Raw genomic sequence first — 22065 nt, 5'->3', positions numbered from 1 at the left:
CTGTGTTATCTGATACAGTCCTATTATGACACTGTTGGCTGAGTTATTGCAAAAGACAGCCCTAAAAAGATGTCTTTAATTAGAAAAAAAGCCATCTTAGCACATAAAGTAAAATATTTCATTTTCTGATTTCAGAACAGGCTTATGGTGTAGGGCAGAGGGAATGAATTGTTGCATGCCAAACAAACACCCAAACAAGGAGCATACAGTAATCATTCATCTCAGTCTGGATGGACCCTTGGACCCTTGGGGGGATGACAAGGGAAGGCAGCGGTGGTAGGACTGGGATATGGAAAGCCTTGTTACAGTTATTCTGTATTTTGCTGCTCTACAAATGTTTCAAGCACTCCTTTACAAGGAAAATATTTGTGACCTCTGTTTTGATAGTGGCTGTGCAGAAAGGAAGGCAGATATGGTACAGGCAAATTTAAAATTCAGTAAGAGATATTGTGAATCGTCTCTGTATTCTGCCTTTCCTTCTGCAGTAGCTTTTGCAATATAGATAACAATTTCTTAGGATTTTACTGTAGTTATAAAGAACTTTACCCATGCACTGCCTGAAAATTTACTATAGATGTTAGTTATTTGGAAGGTTTTGCAAGTTGTTGGTGGTCTTGAGTAAACAAGTACTTTTTACGTTGCGCGACTGGATTATGTTTCCTAAACTGGAATCCCTTTCCTATCATGGGAAAGCACACATGTATAAGGAAAAAGAATGGCAGCAACAGAGACAGAGCTAAAAGGCAAAAATCACCTGTTTTAAGAAATAATTTTACAAAGTTAATTTTTTGTGGATTTTCTCTGAGATGAAAAACTGATTTTATGGAATATGGCCCATAGGGAATTTTAAAATTAAATCACAAATAAGCATCCTTTGCTTCAAATTAATATTCTTCATGATTTATTTATAATGACCATAATTACATTCAGAACCTGACCTTCAATCTGCTTATTCTCAGATTTGCATTACAAAAGTGATATTCAAAAAACTGGGTTCAGAAATGAGCATTTCTCTCTGAATAGGTCTCCTTGATTTATATGCTTGAATTCCATGAATTGAGGACACAGATGATTCATACTTATATTATCCAGCTACATATTAAATCAATCTGCAGCAAATGAACACAGGAATGTGAAAGTTACATTGGACTGTATAAAGGCAGATCCTTCTGTTTTTAAGGCTGGTGAAAGCTGGATTCCTATGAACATGCTATACACCTAAAAATGAGGGTAGACGTCTACAGAGTTTTGAAAAGACCACCTTGTATGAAACTTCCATTAATAAATAAACCAATTGGTTTAAAGCAAAGCACATAGACACACACTTTCCTGAGTTTAAGCAGCAGGGAAGTGGCCTGAGGCTTTTTTTTTGTTCTCAAAATATTGAGACCCATCACCTTCCATTGACATCCACTTGAAGTTCCACTTAAACATAAGTCAAGCTTTTTTTACTGTGAGCACTAGCACAGGTTGCCCAGAGAGAGGAGTCTCCTGCCTTGGAGATATTTGAAATCTGAGTGCGTTTTAGCTGATGCTGATCTGAGCAGGTGGTTGAACCAGGTGATATCCAGAGGTCCCTTCAAAACTCAGTCATTCCATGATACTTATTGGAAAAGGTCATCAAAGGGGCTAGACTTAATCTCTCTGAATTAGGTAAAGGCGATCCAAAAGAGCCTGACATTCAAATAACCGTCTGAAAAGAATTTGTCTCAGCTGGTTTTAAGGGAGATGTCTGCAGATGCTTTGACTTGTAATAACTCACCTCAGCTTGAGTGAATAGGCAACTGGAAGCCTAGGAGTACTATTGCTGTGGTGCAGTACTTGAAGAAGCATTTCTAACAAAAAAGGCATCTCTATTGCTCTTTTTAGGCCAACTTCAGTCAAACTATCTGCTTCAGTAAATACAGAAGCATTAACAAATAACTGCTGTACTGACTAGGCGATGACAATAAATGGGAAGTTGCAGTTGAGTTTACGAGTTGAAATTTAGCTTAATAAAACAACACAACATATATGCATAGGAAATAATTCTGACTAATTTCTGTTGGAAAAGGTGACAGAGGTATTTACAAGGGGGTGAGATATCATGGTGTTTAATCAGTTTATAATCACAGAGTATGCTGTCGATTAGAAGTGTTATTTGATAGGTTTTTAAGCACTGCTAATTAACAGAAGGGTAAATTAAGTGCAGCTGTTGATGAACCAGCCAGAATCCTTGAAAGTTATTACTTTTGCTCTATCTTAATGCTATTGCAAGAAATGCCAAAGCTGTTTCATCCCTTCATTTTTATTGTAAGCATGATCTTTGCAGTCATCGCTCTATTGAGACAGGACTAACTACAAGGAAAATTTTCTACTACAGCTGTGTGTAAATATTTTAAATCTTGTTCTCACTGAAATCATTTAATGCACTATGAGAGTCACAGAAAATACATATACTCATATTTGAGCCTAATGCAAATAAGAGAACATCCTAAGGGTGCTACGATAAATGAATAAGTTATAACACCTCTATAAAACAGAAGACATGAGCTTATTTCTAAGATCTGAGAGTGATATTATTAACATTCTTTTCTTTCCCAATCTGTATTCATAGATGTTTCCATGAAGACTTAATGTTATTGTATGGGAGGATGGAGTTTCTTCTTTAGTTTAAGATACTCTAAGAGAGCTATGTATAGTCCACTTGAAAAAACAATTAGCTAGCTGCATCAAAAATCCCAATATTTTTTTTGACTTTGACATTGACAAAATAATACAATGTTAATATATAGGTGGGTACTTGGATTGCATTTTAATAAAAGCATTGTCCTGAGAAACGATATTAAAAAAACATTAAAGTTGCAGATGCAAAAATTTACAATGTAGGAAATGTCAGAATAAACGTCGCCATTCCAACAGTAATTTGTTATTTTGTGCATGTTGCACCACGTGCGGTGCCATGCCTTGTTACCTACACACTGTTCAAACACTCTCTGAAGGGAGAGCTAGAAGTTTATTCACATGTTTTTCTGTATTACCATAGTACTGGAGTGCTTCTCATGAGAAAGTGGCTAATTCACCGTGGCACCTTCTGTATGACGACAAGGATTATATTAATTCCATTATACAGACGCAGGCCCTAAGGCATGGAGACTGCATCTTTCTGTATATGTAGCGCAGAAGGTGCCTGAAGCTTGTCTGGAAGACAAATCTGCTAACCCCAGATCTGCTAACCTGCTGGAATCTCCCAGGGGCTGACCTGTACGAGAGACTGAATACTCAGAGGAAACATTTCAAGTCTGTCTTGTGCTTTAGCTTTAAAGGGCAAATGTTCTGCAGTATTTACCAGAAGACTGGACTAGAAATGGTACTTTATGCCTGGTCTGGTTACTCAGATGTGTTTTGTTTACCCTGGAGGTGATGTCATGCAACCTTTATCGAAGGATCCTGTCACTTGCTACAAGGGTAAAAGGACTTTCTGCAGAGGGGGCGTAAGAGCAAAATGTGGTGCTATGCAGCTGGGTGGCAATGAGAGTTATGAGCATGCATAAACGTAATGCTTGAACTTCTCCTTGTTTCAGTCTTGTTGAACCTTACAACACTACATAATATAATGGTTTACTTTTCAAAAGATAACCTGCCAAACTGCTGTTATGCAGGAATACTGTGGTAGGAGCAAAGGTAGGATCCAGTTCCTCAGAGCAAGTTTTTTGTCTTAAGTATGAGATCATCTTTTGTACTCCTGCACCTGCTTTATTACTTCCTAAAATTTGCATCAAGTAAAAGTCCTGTAAGCAGGCTCCTTCAGCACACATCTTTGATTCCTCCTTGGAGCAGGTCTACTTTCTGCCCTGATTAAGATGTCTCATGGATAAAAATAGTCTGTGATCTTGCTGTTAATGACTTTTGCATTGCTTAAATGGCTAAATTAGGGTTGGATGAACCATCCCACTTCTGATTTTTCAAACTCAAGAATATTCTTTTAGAACAAAAAGCACATGTGTTCTTTTCTAGGAACAGGGGCTGGGGTGTCCACCGTCTTACCAACTTTGCTCCTGCACAACCCTAAATGTCCTCTGGTGATATTTGGTCCATGAACAGAAAGCAAGAAGCGTTGTGTGGAATTCTGCTACTTGAACTGATAGATCACTGCTGGTGAACAAGTGTTTTGCCCATAGCTTTGATGAGGTTTTAATGATGCTAAATGAATGGTGAGGCTCAGGAATCTTGGATCCAGTTCTAAATTCTGGAGGAAAACCTGAACAGCAACAGTTGCCAATTCTTCTGTCCCTTCTCCTTGTAAGCTGGTCTCTTGGCTCAGTCTCCTACGCCAGCCCACAATTCCATCAAACACTTTTTTCCACATCTCTTTGCTCCAGTCTTCTTAATGCTTTCTCCGCTGCATACCATAGTATGTGGGCCCTACCATCCTTTTGGTAGCCCTTTGCTATTTTTGTCATGGAACATCCTTGGAGTAAATTTTTCCCTTTTATCAAAATCACATCAAAGAGAAGACTGGGGTTTTGGTAATGAAAAAAATCGTAAGTTTACTTAATTTTCCCCCTTGTACCTGTCTCATGAACAGCTTGACTATTTTTGCTAACAGCAGGCAAAGCTGAGTTCAGAATTGTCTGGGTTTATCAAAGGAACCCAAATTTTCAAATATTTGTACTTTAGGAGAGGTATTGTGGGGGAATTCACAGTAAATGACTGTGACAGAAATATCTTGGAAATTACTCAACAGAAAGGTATTTACTTTTTAATTTCATGTCTTTTTTTTAAGGTTTCTGGCAACAGTTTTCTAATGACTTCTGAAGTTACAACAGCAATTAACTTGCTTTATATAGCAGTAATTATACAGAAAGAGCTGTTCTAAATAAACAGGATTACCAGCTATCATTTATACAAATTATATGTGGTATATTACCTTTTCATTATTTCAAAACTGTTGCCTTACACTCCCTCAACTTTCTTTTTTGCTTATCGGCTACAGACTTCCATAGGCTCATAGCACTGAAGTACTAAAAGGGACAACTGATACACAAGATAAAGAGCGAGAGGGTGCAGGGCACCACCATTTTGTGGCAGTGATTTTTTAATTATCTATTATTTATTTATATTCTGTTTATTATCTATAATATATTAGATATTATATGTCTAATATAAATATAAATATAAATATAATATAAAGATAATTAAAAATTAAAAAATATATCTATTATTTATTATTATTTTGTTAAATATCATATCCTACGTGTTTTCATACCTCTCTGTGATGGTTTGACAGCCATTTCTTTGCACCGTCATACCCGCACGTTCTTGGGTAGACCCGTGAATGGCTGCCTGCTTCCTTTGGCCCAAGAAGTGTTTGGATATAAAATTACATACCTTTATATGCAATTTATATGCAATATATAGATACGTAGAAATATATATATATATATGAAAGAGTCTACAAATATTTATAAATATATACTTTATTTAGTCATAGTTACACTATCATACATACACACACTTCTACATATGTGTATTTTTATACATATATATTAAGATATAGTAATTAAATGTATATATCAAAAAATATGTAGGTATAAAATAGATAAAACATTCTTTAATAAGAGCTAATGGAAGCAACATTTAAAGTTCAAATCTGAATAGAAACTAATTAAACAAAAGTAAAGGGCATGTTCAAGGCCCCACTTTACCAGACTGCAGAACAAGCCCTGACACACTGGGGCGGGGGGAGAACCTTCAAGAGGGCAAAGGTGTGTCAGAAAGTGGGGGTAGGGGGGCCTGGACCCCTCCAAGGAGGTGACCAAGAGGTGCCTGGGCCGATCCTGTGAGAGGGACCAAGAGACACCTGCCTCCAGCCCAACAGGGAGCTGGGTCAGGCCCGGGCCTTGGCGCGGGCCTGGAGACACAGGCAGCGCTGCCTGCCAGAATGGAAGCCAGAGTGACGTGCTGGTCATGCCACCCAACTATGGCCAGGAAACGGGCATGGCTTCCAGGGCAAGTGGTGGCCCCTGGGGCTGCTGGGAGGGGAGATGGGGCAGCTGCCATCTTGTGCCTCTGTTGCTGCTGGCTACTCGCGGTGGATGGGGCGCCAGCCGCTGGAGGGCAGGGCCAGGGTGCCATGGGGCTGAGGGGCACTCAGCTGGGCTGCTGGAGAACAGAGGCAGCTCTGCAGCAGGACATTGCTGTCTCTCGCTTTTCTCTATAGTGTTTCTGACTTCTCTGTTGGGGCAAATGTCAAGCGGGATTGAGCTCTGGGAAGAGCTGGCATCTTGGGTGGGGATGATCCCGGTAATCTGCCTGTCTTTTTGACATGGCTTTTGTTTCCTGGGGTGTGGGTCCAGTGCTTTGAAACCAAAATTAGCTTCTTGCATTCAAGACAGTGGGATATTTTCTTAAAAAAGAACTATTCCTAATTATTAAAGGAAGCAAACACTATTTCAGTCTGCTCCCTTGAGTGGCTGTCTGACTTCTTAGCACTTAGTAATACCAAAATGTTTCCAGCAGTGATGCATACTTCCTGCATTTTGTGCATTTAAGACAATGGGTTAACGTATTTCATTAAAAAGGTCTAGTAAACCATAATTAAAATATAAATAATATTTGGCAGTATACTTAAATTCTGAATTACGTAGACTGCATTTCAGTTGATAGAAAGTCTTGATGTTAAATGGTGGCTTCAAATCCTTGTGTACAGCAGAACACTTTATAAGGAGTCAATTCTATCTACAAGTCAGGGCATGCAAGAGTTTTCTGCTGGAGATGTGATCAGCATGACAGGTGAGGCTAAATTCATTTTGCTCACAAAATTGGCTTGAAATCAGATATGTTTTACCATTTTACAAAAGCTAAAAACTGTAACTGAAACCAGGCAATAAAGAATAGTCATCACGCTCAGGGTGCTGAATTTAGTTGAACAAACCAATCAAACTTATTGTTACCGCTGATGCATATCATTCTACATATAAAAGAAATCATGTGAATGGCTAATTTCAGGTGAGATATTATCTCTAGTAAGAAGATAAAATTCAAAGTAGTATATAGCTCAGTGGAAATACATTTCAAAGAGAGACTTTTATGTGCCCTAATGCTTCTCATAGTCCCCTAAGATCATGCCCTAATCAGTGGACTATGGAAGGGCAGTTATTTATTATTTTCATTTACTGCAATTATTCTAGTTTGCATAAGTTAATATTTAATTAGGCAAGAGAGGAGGAAGGGCAATTGACGTTATAACTGCAACTTAGTTATTGGGATACTCATGTGGGTGAATGTCATGCAAGTTCCTGCTGTAATTCAGATGTATGTATGTAAATGAGAACATTTTCAATAGGAAAGATGAAGCATAATGAAGCTTAGTCTATCTGTGCCCAATATTTTAACATTCTTGTTCCAAATGAAGCAGGAAAATGATTGACTCCTGCTTGTATATCTAGGGGAAGTTTGTTTGGCTTAACCTATGTTGATGGTGGTGACCCATCTCATATCACAACTGAAGGATAGGACCCTTGCCCAGAAGGTGTAGAACTAGTGTTTGATTGATTTCTTCATGATGAGACTCAAATGTATACCTCACACATTAAGAAAATGCCTTCATCACCAGGCTACAGTTAAACCAGACAGAACATATAGGACATGTGTCATTGTCCAGGAGAGATCCATGGTCTGCATTTAACAGTTGGTTCTGGTTGGGGAAACACCCGCATTCTGATTCCTGCTCAGGTAACTTCTTTGTCAAACTCCCGGTTGTTATTTTTTTCCCCCAGTTCAGTTAACAAATTTATATATAGGATTTTCATGGCATTATGGAACATATTTACCAATATAATATCCTCTCCTTGCTATCATAGGTGTTTAGGAAAATTTTCTACCTGATTTCACTGAAATAAATCTGCTTATTTGACTCACATGACATCCACATAACACAGCATATAATTTGCCACAGTATCTTTAACTATGGGTCCTGTTAGAACCTGGTCTTGATTTCCTTGAGCCAGTAGCTTTTATCAGTTCAAAAAATAATTATTGTTTCCTCTGTCATTTGACATGTTTAGGGTCAGGGAATGTATTTCCTGAATCTTCTGATCTTTATCCTGTTCAAGAACAGATACTGCCTACATATTGCAGTTCAGATTCATAGCCAAAAGTATTGAAGTTATTCTGAGTTAGAAGGAGCCTGGGAAGCAATGGGAAAGTGAAGTTTTTTTCAGTAGGAAAGGTCTTGCTAAAAATAAGAAGCAATGGGCTACTCTACTGTCAATCAAAAGGTACTAAGAACAAAAAAAAAAATTAAGCATGAACAACATGATAACATACTGAGAGTGATAAGAATAAGCTGAAAGCTGTAAATGAGTCCTTGCTTTAGGTGTATCTAAAAAACCCCATCTGTTCAGTGTCATAGCAGGTGTTTTACTGTCCAGCAGGAGTGTTAGTGTAATTCTCTCATATTGCTCAGAAATACACAGATAGTCACATGGAGGATTGAAAATTATATGGAAATTAAATAACTCAGATACTGTAATTCAAAGACTGCCCCTTAAAAAAAGACAGGGAGCACTGGCTGGAGTGTTCTGCACATGCATCAGGGTACCTGTCTACATGTGTGCATACACAATATCAATTTTAATAACAAATATGCTAGTCTTCTTTGGATTCTCTGAACATCACCCAGTTCTGCTTTATAAGCAATAAAATAAAATGAAGTGTATAATTCATGGTCATTGTTACTTTCAAGTTCACCTCAAAACAGGTGAATTACCTTAGTGTGCATGTTACTGCTTTACAACTTAATTCATATCTAGAAGCATCTCAGCAAATGCTTTGGATTTCTCTAGAAACCAAAGAAATAGGAGAACTATCTGTAGGAAAAGAAAACTTCCCAGAGTGGTGCTGTAGCTATCCACCCAAACACGTACTGTCACTGTCAGAAGCGTTTTTTCCCCACAACAGACATTAGCATAATGTTTATAGCCAATGAGATTGTTTAAGAGCACTAAAATCATGAAGTACTGTATGTGCTCTTTAATTAGGAATGTAATATACTCCATCTGGAGTGACTCATTTTTGCAGTCTTCTGTAGAGCTTGATTTTCCCACTTCCTCCTGCAATAAAGAGAACTGAAGCTTTTTTAGTGACTTCACTTTTAGTTAGGTCCTAGTTAGCAGAGTAGTTTGTAGGATTTGATCATAGACAGTAAGCTGATTTTCTTGAAGGAACAACCTATGATTCTGATTTCCAAAGTCATAATGAAAAGTATATCAGTGTAGTAAAAAATTGTAGGTTTGATTCTCTCTGTATTGGCATGGAGGCATTTGAACACTTACAATGTAAATCAGCTCATGTTGTAGTATATACATTCATCTGAGTTGTATTTTAGAAGATAAACAAGGATGTCTGAGACTTTAGTTCTGAATAGAAGATCTCTTCATTTAAGTTCTGGGGAAAAATGTTAAATCTACAAATTTCTTTTTTTGAGTCAGTGTGTAAGTATGAGAACTAACTGAAAATGGAGGACCATGTTCATCAGTGAAAAAACCTTTTTGATTCTGGGTTTCACAAGGAATGAAGATTGAATTCATTTACTGCTTTATCCTCTATTCTAAATCACCATTGAAATCCCGTTTCTCTTCATGTAATGAAATGCCTACTTGACATGCAGTCCAGAAGCACATACCAAAAAGCAGAATCTGTCAGAAAAATGGCTGGTTGATTTTTGTGGAAAGAATAGATTTTTAATAAGAGAGAGTCACAAGATGATGCTGGGGGTATAAGTAATGAAACCTCCTCAGACTTACCAATATTTCTTATTGCCTTTAAGGGTAAGCATGAAATAAATTGGTGATCTTGCTGTTCCTGGACTGCTGTGCAGAACACAGCACGTTTGGACCCTGGCTGGCAACCTAGTTATATACACGTATAACTGGTATATACACATACGTAACTAGTATATACACATACGTAACTAGTATAAGTATATACTTATACTATATAACACTATATAAGACTGTTTTCTTTGTCCGTTTATTTGACAAGTATTATCTTTTCAGGGGCTCCATTTACTCAAAATTAATAAACAGATTTTCTGAGTTTGTTGCTTTTCTGTTACTGTTCTTCAAACAATGCAAATAACCATGTTTCCTTAGGTAGACCTTTTTTCCCCCAAACATATTTATCTAGAGCCTAATCCCATCTCATTGAAATCAGTGTGACTTTTAGATTGGCTAATGTATAGTTTCTTTAAATCCTGACTTTTTTCTGTTAGTAAGTATTTAGAGGAAGGTATATTTACATCACCCGTCTTAAAGCACTTCAGTAAGGAACTGCCTGGGCACCCCAGCCTACAGGTATAGCACTAATGAGAAAGAGATGCCTCTTCAAAGGCAGATTCAGAGAGGGATGTATTTCTGCCATTATCACTACTGATGCCTAGGGAAAACTTCCTGGTTACAACACTGTAAGCTAGACAACTGGAAAGAAACATATTTTATACTAACTCTAATGCCATCTGGTAAGTTTTGTTCACTAAGTAGTCCAAAATGGGCTTTCCTTTTTTCTTCTTTTCCCTCTTTTTTAAATTATTCCTTTTACTGATAACTCAAATCTATTCTGATACAAGCTGGAACAGGGAGTTAAGGCCTTGAAAACACCTCAATGGAAGAGAAACAGGTGACGTGCCCTTGCTTTATGACTTCCTATCCTAGAGTGCATGGACTCAGCCTGGTACACAAGCAGTTCTGTCCTGGATGTTCAGCTTAACAACAATGATCAATTCACACAGATCTACCACTTTTCTTGAATTAGCTCCAAATGGAAATGGAGTACAGAGACAAAGTCACGTTGTTCATGCTGCCTCACTTCTACTAGCTAGTTTAGTAAACCTCCTTTCTCCAAAACTAATAGCAGGCTACTTCTATTTTGTGCTACAATCGGTAAGATTGTACTTTCTGGTACCATCTGATGACTTTAACTGCTGATTAAAAGTCTTGAATGGTCCCTGTTGACAATCACATCTGCTTTGATATTCTTCACTTAGTGCAAAACCTTAACGCATATGTAATGACAGAGAGTAGAGATAGAGAGACAAGTCAATGTCTTGTATAACTTATTCTGTCTGTATGTCCTGGTATAAATTTATGGAACTAAGCCGATTTTCATCCTAAGAATCTATTTCAAAATTTCTTTTTTTTTCTTTTCAGTTTGCCTGCTTTGAATCCAACATGATTCTTCCTTCCAGTAACAACTCTCCACATTTGAATATTTTAAGCAGAAGAAGAAAATGGTCAGGGGAATAGCATAAGAAAGTATTTGAAGCCTGTAATTCTGCTAGCGCTGGATTACAGTTTAGAAATCAGGGAATCTGGAAGTTCACTGGAGAATTTACCAAGACTAGAGTTCACTGGCATGAATTGTGGGTTACATTGGCATTTTCAGTTCAAAAGACTTTGAGAGTGCTTCAGGAATGAGAAAGCTTTCCATCAGCTTCAGGTAACAGTCAAAAACAGTTGCTCATTTCTCAGGTAGGGATGAAGTGAGGTGTCAGAGGTTGGTAGTGTTCTTCCCAGTTTGCTAGTTGGTGATCACAAGGAGGCACAGCCTTACCCTCCCTTTTCAAGAGAGAAATTATATGAGACATTTCACTGGAGAGGCAGGGAGAGCAAGAGGAAAGAAAAGGAGTAAATGAAGAGGTCAAATATTCCTCTACAAGTCAAACTAACAGCCCGGACAGAAAAACCTTTCAGAACTATAAGAGAAATAACAAAACTTGTAAGTTAGCATTATCAGCATAAAGCTAGACCTAGTTATCATTTTTAAGTCTTGGTGTCGAAGTACTCTTCCACAGGTGCATAGGATGTCATTGCACTGGCCCTGAAGTGAAACTCACCCTTACAGAGAAGGTCAGGAAGACAGGTCTTGTAACCCCTTATGTCCTTTTGCTGACCTTTTGCACAGCAAGGCTTTAAAAGAAATGGCTTTTGCTGCATTCCTAGGTCAGTTTATGTAATGTATAAAGCTTCTGTTGAAGAATATTCATGCATTTCTGCAGCTTTTTTTTTAATGTTGTTTCGTTTGTAGGTTTTTGTGTTGTTTTTCTTTTTTTTTTTTGTGATCTGCAGATTCTGAGATCTTTAAAACAGGATTTTTGGTCACAAATTAAAGACAGTAATAGCAAGACACACATGATAAAGATGGGGCAATGATTATTCAATTAACAGATCAGTAAGTCTTCATTCACACAAATGGTTGTCAATGATAAATGCCCAAAGGTTGAACTGTAGTTCTGAATGCTTCAATGTAAAGATCAATGTCCGGAACACACAGTGCTAAGCAGATAAAACAGCCTCTCAAATCTGTACCGTGGCAATGATATGAGCCCAGCAATCATAAAAATATATCTTGATCCTATTTGTAGCTCTATTATGTTGCTGTGGGCCATTCCTGTTTATCCATCCACATGAACTGCAGAACATTTGACTGTGCTGAATAAATAGCAACATTCTGGATAAAGAAACAAAATGGTCTTTCAAATTTCTGATTTTCTTTTATGCTGCTAGTGCAGTGACTGCTGAAAAGGCAAAGGAAATCAGGTTGAGTGTTCAGTCGGGAGTGAGCGAGACCCACAGTTGTGTTATTTAAATGCAAAGGATGTTAGTGGGCGCCTGGCATGAATTCAGTGAGGAAGGAGAAGGCTGCAGAGCACCTCCTGTCACTGCAGTCTATCTAAAAATGGGCTCATAAAAGGGATGGAAAAGCTTTGGTTGCCAGCCTGGCTTGCTTCTGTTAACACTACACAGCGAAGAGACCATGTCTGATTACTGCTGCCAGAATTTGCTATACATTTAATAAATATGCATATAAGTAGACTGTGGAAGATTTGCCTTTATATTGTATTGTTAGCTGAATGTATCTATGACAATCATCTTTAAAAATTTACATTGCAATAGAAGAAAACACCTTCTCCCACTACCCCTATAAATTTGAGGAGAGGCGAGCTTATTTTAATTAAATGTACACTTCTGTATTTCTGTTCTTTTATTACTTTGGAATCACATTTTACAACCTATGATTTACTGTAAGAGTCTGGGGTTGTTTTACAGTCCTAAGCAAATGCTGAGTATACTTAAAAGCTACACATATACATATAATTTTCAAAAACTTATTTTGGTAGTGAAAACAGTCTCTGGCAGCTGCATGCTAGTGCCACAACAAATGTGTCACATGGGAAGCTTTCTGATGACAGCTCCTACAGGCATCACTTTTTTCCCCATTCAAGAAAGCTTTTGAAAGGGTGAGAAAATTCCTGCATTTGAAGTGTCATTTTACTCAGATAATTCCTTCAAGAAGAGAAGTGCATGGATTTTCATACCCTTATTAAGGAGAGAAGCCATCCTTTCTTCAAGAGCACACTGACTGGATCTGGCCTATGACTCGTCTGTCCAGATGCTGCAATGAAGGGGTACAAACAGAAGGACAGGAGCCATCCAGTCCCGTCTGCCTCTCTTAAAAATACAGGTTATACTGTCATTTCTATTGTTGGCAGGTATTTTTGGCTAAAATTAGCCTTGACTTTCTTCTCCAGTGTTGAAATGTTCCAAAATGGTCTGGGGCACTGCAGTATTGGTTTCTATAGGTGAATAATTAATTTGCAGATGATTCAGAAGTACTTAGATGGACTAAGACCTAGAAAGCCTCTGAGAGCTGAAACAGACAGGGAAAATACAGTATTGCAGAAAAACAAACACAGTTTATATTTAAGATTTTCTTCAATAAATAAATAAGCAAGTTTTCAATAAGCAAACAATGTTTACCAAGATATAATCAGGATTGTGAATAATAGGTATTAGGTCGTTTCATATTGTGATTATCACTGTCTTTTACATGAATAATTTAATAAGATTGCAGCTTGTATACTTTGCAGTTAGGGTAAAACTCCAAGTTCACTTCATTCCTTCACCAATCTCTTTTGATGTAATACAACATGAATTTCTTTTTGATCTTCAGAAAAAGGGGAAAAAGGCTTTATGTAACAGACTTAAGAAACAGGGCATTTAAATTAACATACTGAGGCCATTTACCATTCTAATATGTGGAGCAGTCTCTCATGACTGTTATACTGCAATTAGAGAAAGCAAAAGAGACAAACATGAAACCCAAACAATTTAAAAAAGGTGTATGTATTGATTTATTCAGCCTGAAGCTGCAAAAGACATTAGTCTACCCGTCCTATTGTAGCCCAACCCACTGATATAGACATATATTTATCTTTTCACGGAACTCATGATTTTACTCATGCCTATCAAAAATGCACCTCTCCTTGCAGTGGCAGTATGCCGAACAGCTCTATGAAAACGTTGCTACCAGAGATTTTTCATCCTAACAGCAAATTCGTGTGGTTAATCCAGTGGAAGGACCTTTTCACAGATTGCCAGTTTTTCCTTCTATGGGAAACTACTAAAAATTACCATTTTTGGGAAGCCTAAACTTATCACAAAGTTCAAATCAAAGCTTAAGATGTGAACTTAAGATTTCATTTATTAAGAACATACCCTTTAGTAGCTGAACTATATTCAATTAAGCTGTAAAGTACATACATATATTTGCCTATACTTTGAAAGGTTATTATAATAAAATTAGCAAAAACAGAGAAATGTTACTGTTATAACAAACTATGGTTATAGATGTTCATCTCCTTACATACACAAACCAAATTTGGAATAAAATATACTTATTTACTTGTGATGTCATTTATGCTTAAGGAATTTTGTTGAGCATTTCTAGCAAAATGTTGAGCATGAAGATTCACATACTCAACTAGACTAAAAGATCCTGTTAAAACCACTGGACCCATTTAAAGTTGATTCTTTACCTTTTTTAAATACGCTGTTCTAGAACCAGGGATGAAACTAAAAACAAAGTAGAAGGTGGGGGAAAACCTTAAAGAAGCAAAGAAATTGACTGAATGTGTATTCCTAAATGCTCCCGATGGAGAACAATATCCTTCTGGAAAAGACTCTTAGGAGTCTACTTAAAGTAAGGCAAGTTCTCATAGAAATCTAGTATTGGTAATAATCCATTGATTCCAGTAGTAGCCTTAGTACTACACTGGTTGCAAAAGGAATTGAGACTATAGTAGAAATATATTCTTGAATTTGCTTAAAGAAACATAACAAATATTCTGGGGTGTCTTATTTACTGCAATTTTCCTCAGGTGTCCCAATAAATGTACATGCCTTCCAACCAGCTCCTACCAATGCTCAGTTATTTTGGATCTAGATGGAGGCAGGCAGCTGAAATGAAGGCAGGAGAGTGAGTGAAGCTGATCATACTCTTTAGACTTATTACATAGCTTTTCAATATTGCAAATTATATTGATTCTTTTAACATGTGTAGTAAGTTTTTTCTTCTGTGCATTTGAAATGCATTTCTTAAGAATTATATATGTCACCTGGACATGAAAAAAACATCAGAATGAGATAATGGCAATTTTACTTTAATAAACTGAGGTCCCTGGTTATAAGAGAACTGCTTTCTGAGCTCTGTTGCTTGGAAAATTGTGAGTTATAACTACGTGATTCTTTCCAATAGAATGACCTATTGAAATCAGCTTATTCAGCTTTTCTTACGTATCTTATTCCTTAGAACAAATTAAATAGTAGTGTTAAGATCTTCTTTTTAGTATAGCTTGAGAACTATAATGGTTTCAACTGTCATTTCAGCTGTGGTTTTAAAGAATTAATCAACATTTCTCATACAGTTTCTCTCTGACACTTTTATTTGACAAAGCCCCACATTATGTCCAAACAATTTATTTTCTTTCTCCACTAGAAAAGTTCTATTTCAGTACGTTTGTGCTGGCATCACTGCTGAGCTGAAACAATATGCCTACATTAGAAACAGAGTTGGCATTTGTAAGAGGGGAGATTACATCTTGAAAGACATTGAGGTTTGGGTATTGTACAACGGTCCTTAGTCCTAGAGTAAATTGCTAAGAAACTTTGGGAGTAGTCAGTTTCTGATTTGAATAACGAACAAAACCAGCATTCACATGTTCTTCTGCTAATGATTATGTTCCTTATGGTTAATGTTCCTTACAATTAATGACAGTATGCCACTATAATTCATAGAAAAAGACTGTAAGAATGCCTGCCGATAGGATTTTTTTCCTCCGATGTTAATTTGACCATTTAAAATATTTGTTGAATCATATAGACTCACTTGCAGTAGCTTAAGTACTTTCTAGTCATAATGGAGGGAGTCTGCAATTTTTTTTCTCACTGATTACATCTTTTGACTTTTCCTGAAAACTATTTAAATAAACAGAAACTCTAAAATATTATACTTTAGTTGAAATAAAGTTGTACAAGGAGCAACTGGGTCATGCTAGAAAACAGAAGAGATTGGCTGAACTGTGCAAAAAGTGACATCCCAGATCTCAGACTATTGAAGGGAATGCTCTTAAATTACTACAGTTTTGTCCTATCTACTACAAGACTGCTTTGAAACGAGGGCAGCCAAATTTAAGAGAACTCTGCTTACCCTACACCTCCAACACAAAGCTCTCAGGCAGCAGGGCTCACTAGACATAGCACAAGAAGGAGGTTTCTGTGGTTAACAAGCAAATACTTCATACATAGTATTAGGACATCGCACAGACTATTAACTAACTAAACTAGAGATAAAGTGATGCTGGACCATCTTCCTGAGTCCCATGATTCCATCCCACTTGTCCATCCCATCTCATGCAAAGCGTATTGAGAAGGAAAATAAACACTCAACTAGGTGATTAGTCTATGGTCTTCTTAGTTAATTACATAAGAAATTTAAAATGCTTAACTGGAATACACCACCTATAGATATCAGTGTCCTGTGCAGCTTTCAGCATGGATTTATTTCTGCTCCATTATATGCATCCACATTATCTCTTAAAGCCTGGGAAGTGCCTTGATTACTTCATTAAATTTCAAATATTCTTGCTGACGTCACTTGGCTGTTTGGTATACCATGGTAAATGCATACGGAAAACAGTTGTCAGCAAGGTGCTATAACCATAGTCAGCATCTTGGCAGTGCTCACCTTTCCCTCCTGGTTGGTCCTGAAGAATATTTGCATTTCTTATATAATGGCTGTGAAAAAAAATAATCCAGCAGTGGAAGGAGAAAATGTTTTAAATGCAAGCCAGCATTTGATTGATGGCAAATTGGCATCACTTGCAGGCAAAAGTTTACAATATAATTAAGTGCTTTTTTTCCCTAACCTTATCATTTTTAGATTCCTAAAATAAGATGAGTGGTTTGTTAGATTCCTAAAATAAGATGCGTCGTTTGAAAACCAAAATTGCAAATGAGTTGTTAGGGTAACATTTGGGAAACCATGTACTAGTTTCTGCACTGAATTAAAAAAAGTCAACTTGAAGTAGACCTGTCTGAAGGGCTGCACTTTTTTGATGCCCTTTTAGATAGAAGAAATGTAACTGCAGCTGATTTTTCAAAGCTGGTGTATGGTCCATGAGATAATTCCAAGCAAATAGTCAATTGGATTCATCAGCAGTTTAACTGCTTTTCATTTTCTGTAAGTGCGTTTATTTTTAAATGTTGTTATACAGAAAATGGATAACCTCTGTGTGGGTTTTTTCCCTCAGATTGATGTATCAAACATGCAAAGTTACAAGGCAGAGAAGTTCTGCATATGTTTAATGTTAACCATGAAGCTAAACTCTTCATTGGATCAAAGCTGCTATAAATAATTTTTGTCTGACAATGTTTTGCCTTAGTGACCCAGTGTGAGCTCTAGGAGTCAAGCTGAGTCCTTTCCACCTTATTCATCCTCACCATTACCAGAAGCCAAATTAGAGCATCAGTGACAGCTGTGCAACAAACTCTTTCTTATCCATCCACACTCTGTCAGCAGATGTAAGTGATTAGGTATAGGAAAAAAAACCTTCAAGATGTGCAGGAAAGAATAAAATCTAGTTCATTCTTCTAGCTGTGATGATGTTGCAGGGCAAATGGGAACACAAAGCATCAAAGAGCTATTTTTATTTCCAGACTCAGCATATTCAGAATATGCATAGAGACTTTCTTGGTTGTTTTTATTTTTGGTTTTTTCCAAGGAGATCAAATTTTTACCAAAGCATTTTTTCAGAACAAGATATTTCTTTAAAATTTCTTCTAGTATTGCTTTGAGGAATTTCTGCCCTTTTTGCTTGCATTCAGAGTTACTGACAAACATGTCCAAGTTGCTGCATCATCAAACAGAGCCATTTCAGAGCTGTCAGCCCTAGACTCTATCTTTGGCTACATGGCCCATCTGATCTGCCTGACTGTCAATCAGGCTGGGAAAAAACCAACCCTACCAGGATGGAGACTCAGAAGATGAGCATTACAGTGACTACAGGGCCAATGCACGATTGTTATAGACGTCAGTCAAGCTGGGCAGTGTAAGCCTCTTCATCTGAGGAGGTGGAGGAGGTATCTGAAGGCTATAGAGGTGTTCTGGTGCAGTAGGGTGCAGCCGGGGCTCTCCGGGGAGGCAGGCAGCACAGGACGCAGCCGGGTCAGTCCCAGCCTGGGGCATCAGGCAATTCTATAGTGAAAGGCAGATCCAAGGTCAAGTTGGGAAGTCAATCCACTGGTCAGGATCAGGCCCAGTGAGGATAACCAGGGTCAGACAGAGCCCTCTGATCAACAGACAGGTTCTCAGGGATAAGGTCAAGCTAGGACATCAGCTGGCAGAGCTGGAAACTGTCATCCTATGGTATCATTTGGGTCAACTGTATTAAGTAGACTGGGCATGTATAAATAGGTATCATTTATGTCACTGAAATGATTGCAGAAAAGATGTTAGTGACTGCAATGTAGTCTCTTTACAGTACCCATGAGAAGTTTCTTTGGATACTGGCTAAAAATCATAATCGATCTGTATATTCAATTTTCTGCCTTCCTATATGCTTCAGCTACCTAATTTTTTTCTATTAATAGCAACCACATGATACACAAAACCTAATCCATTTCTGTTAGATCATATCTGTTAAGTAAAATTATTTAGAAATCAATATGAATAATAATAACACTTATGTTTTGAGTTAATGCAATGATTATACTAGATTCATAAGGAAAGCAAGCAAAAACAAAATAAAAGGACATTTTGCAAATGCAGCCATCTATAAAATTAAGACTTTATGCAAAGAGACTTGTATTTTGCTAAACTCTTTTCATGTAATAAAATACATTTATTCTGCAATTCTTTTCTATGTGTTTGCTTTTGTGGTCCTATTTACTTCTGAGGTGCTGTTCACATCTGTACACCTAAAAGTACATGAATGCATTTTAATGGAGATGGAATCATACGATACTTAGTGTGTTTTGTGCATCCTTAGTCTAAGGAGATGAAGGTCAAGTTCTGGTAGACAATTAAAAATCGCGGTGGAGCCACGTGGATTTTTTTTAAAAAAGGAAATATAATGCTACACACATTTGAAATTATGTTTATAGGACTTGCATGTCTTTAGTTTTCCAGTTTCTGAAATTCAAACCATTTTTATTTCTGGAGCTTTAAATACCCTTGAATATGTCTTTAGTTTCTTTTGCTCTTTATTTTTGCAATTTTTTTCAGAATTTTTACAATAAATGTTTATGTTCTTTTCATCATGAATTAATATGCAGCCAACAGCATGGTTGCACTGAATATTCCTGTTAAGAAGTTGAACTCGTATTTTGAAAACATCTATTTTTTAATGTATTTAGAGAAGTCAAATCTATGCCACATATACTACTCTAACTGTGAGGATGAAGAGGGAACTAACAGATGACTGTGCTGTACCACAATGAGGAGCGGAGGCACGATGTGTAAGAGCAGTATCAAGTAGAACACATTCAGTCCCTCAGCATTTTCTGCAGTCTCGGCAATGTTCTTAGCTATTCCTACATTCAAAGGGTCAGAAATAGTTACGCTTCTTGAGTTGTATCGAAAAAGCTGTCAGGTCAAAGTTTTTGTCTGATTAGAAACCATGCCCTTCTCACGTGTAAAAACTGCAGAGTTCTGTGATTGAGCCTTAAAAGTGCAAAACTGACCTTGAAAGCACTAATTTGATAGACTAACACTTCAACAACATTAAATTTTTATGTTTTCAAAGAGTTAATATGTGTTAGGCTGTCACTGTGATAGATTATCACAAACACATTTTCATGCAGGTGACAGAAAGAAATCTTCTGACAGTGGTCTAGACACAAAATGTGCTTTACAGGACTCTTCATCCATCCATGAGTTGGATAAAAGAAGAAATAAGAAGTGGGTGGGAGACAGCAAGACTAAGGATATATGACAGGCACTCTTGATGCATAATTGCTAGATAGCTATTTTCTCTGTCCTACAGCAACAACTTCTGAAAGAAAAATAGTTCTCCCAGCTACACAGGCAGACCAATTTTTGCAGATCCACATTGCAGCACATCTGCCCTGGATCATCAAACTTATGCTGGGAAATGAAAGAGCTAAAATAAATTAGAGATTAAAGGTATTTTATTAATGGTACCTGACAATTTGGTGTGATTTCTAAAGCTGTGGTGTATCCTTCCTCGAGTGTTTTCTGAGGAATGACAGCAAGGTATCCAGTAATCGGAGCTTCCCAACAGATCAAGGAAAGAGGCTGATGTAAATTCTGAAATATGGTGCTTTCAGACTTGAAATTAAGAATATATAACCAAAGTGTACTGAGGTGGTTTACTTGCTGCTTTTAGCAGCGAGCATGATTAACTTCTAGTAAGCACTGAAATGCATTCTCTATAGTTGGTAACTTTAAAATCAAGAATATAACATGTGCTTTCAAAAAATACCTGAATAGGATGGTGCCGTTATTATTTTTTTCTTATTCTAAGTTAAATCCTAAAAGAATTTTTATAGCTGAAAAGCTGAGAAAAACAGAGAGGGTTAGGTTCACTTTGTGTGTGTATGTTACTTTGAAATCAATACTACTTTTCAGAATGAAAATGTCTTATGCCATATTTTGTTTGTGATAGCATATGTTGCTGGTTGTGTTCACTCTTAATTTCCATATGTTTGGAATGTTAAGCCTCTAGTGGGAAAATCTGTGAGGCTGGAAAGGAATTTCCATGATACATTCCTGTTTTCAAATATTCATAACTTGGTATGGGATTCTTTGAGATGAAATTTCAGATTTGGTCGCAGGGAAATTCATGAAGGTTAGTAACAGGACTGACATAAACCAGCATATTTTCAATGAGGCAACAACAGAGGTGTTTGCTGCCCCTGGTTGTTATTCAGTTCATTGGAAAACTGCTAAACTTTGTTTTACACAGTCATTTTTAGTATAGTCTGATTTTTTTCTGTTTCCATGGCTGTTTATACTTGTTTTGTAACATTCACAGCCTTCTATTTCTTTGCAGAGACAGTGTGTTTAAAGATGTTTCCTATTTAAAGCATAAATGTGACTATGCGTTGATTGTCTCTCTCAGTTATGTATATGAGACTCCACGTCCTTTTTGGCACGCAACGTAATGACAGTCCTGCCCAGGGCAGCATAACACGAAATACCAGCTGAACCCCTTCCCCTCCCTTTTGCTGAAAAGGAAGGGAAAAGGCTGTTTCCTACTGAAAAAGGAAGGTAACTTTTTTAAACAGGTTAGGTTTGAGCTCATTTGGGAATGCCCATTTTTCATGAGTAACTTTTTGGTGAGGAATAATGCAAAGTGTATTCTGATAGAAATGATTGATGATTTGACTAAGAGCTTGAATTCCTCCTGCTACCAAGGGGCCATGGAGTACCTCTGTGCACAGCAAATTTCTCCTGAGTTTTTAAGTGTTTTGCTTATGAACTGTGCACTGTCTGCATGTGCTGGTTGTGTACTGTGCTTCATGTAGAACCACTGCGATTGTCTTCCACTTAGATGCGATGGCTTTATGGTTGAGCTAGGAAAGTGATCTTGTTTAAAAGAAAATGGTTAGAAGAGAGCTATAAAAAGATCATCCTGTTCTTCTGGGAGTCTACCAACATTTTTGGATCAGAAATGTGCTGGAGTCTGAGGAATAAGTTATCCTGAGATCTACTCTGACTGGCACT

The sequence above is a fragment of the Falco peregrinus genome, chromosome 2, assembly GCF_023634155.1.
Source record: "Falco peregrinus isolate bFalPer1 chromosome 2, bFalPer1.pri, whole genome shotgun sequence".
Classification (NCBI taxonomy): domain Eukaryota; kingdom Metazoa; phylum Chordata; class Aves; order Falconiformes; family Falconidae; genus Falco; species Falco peregrinus.
Note: the sequence above shows the minus strand (reverse complement) of the source record.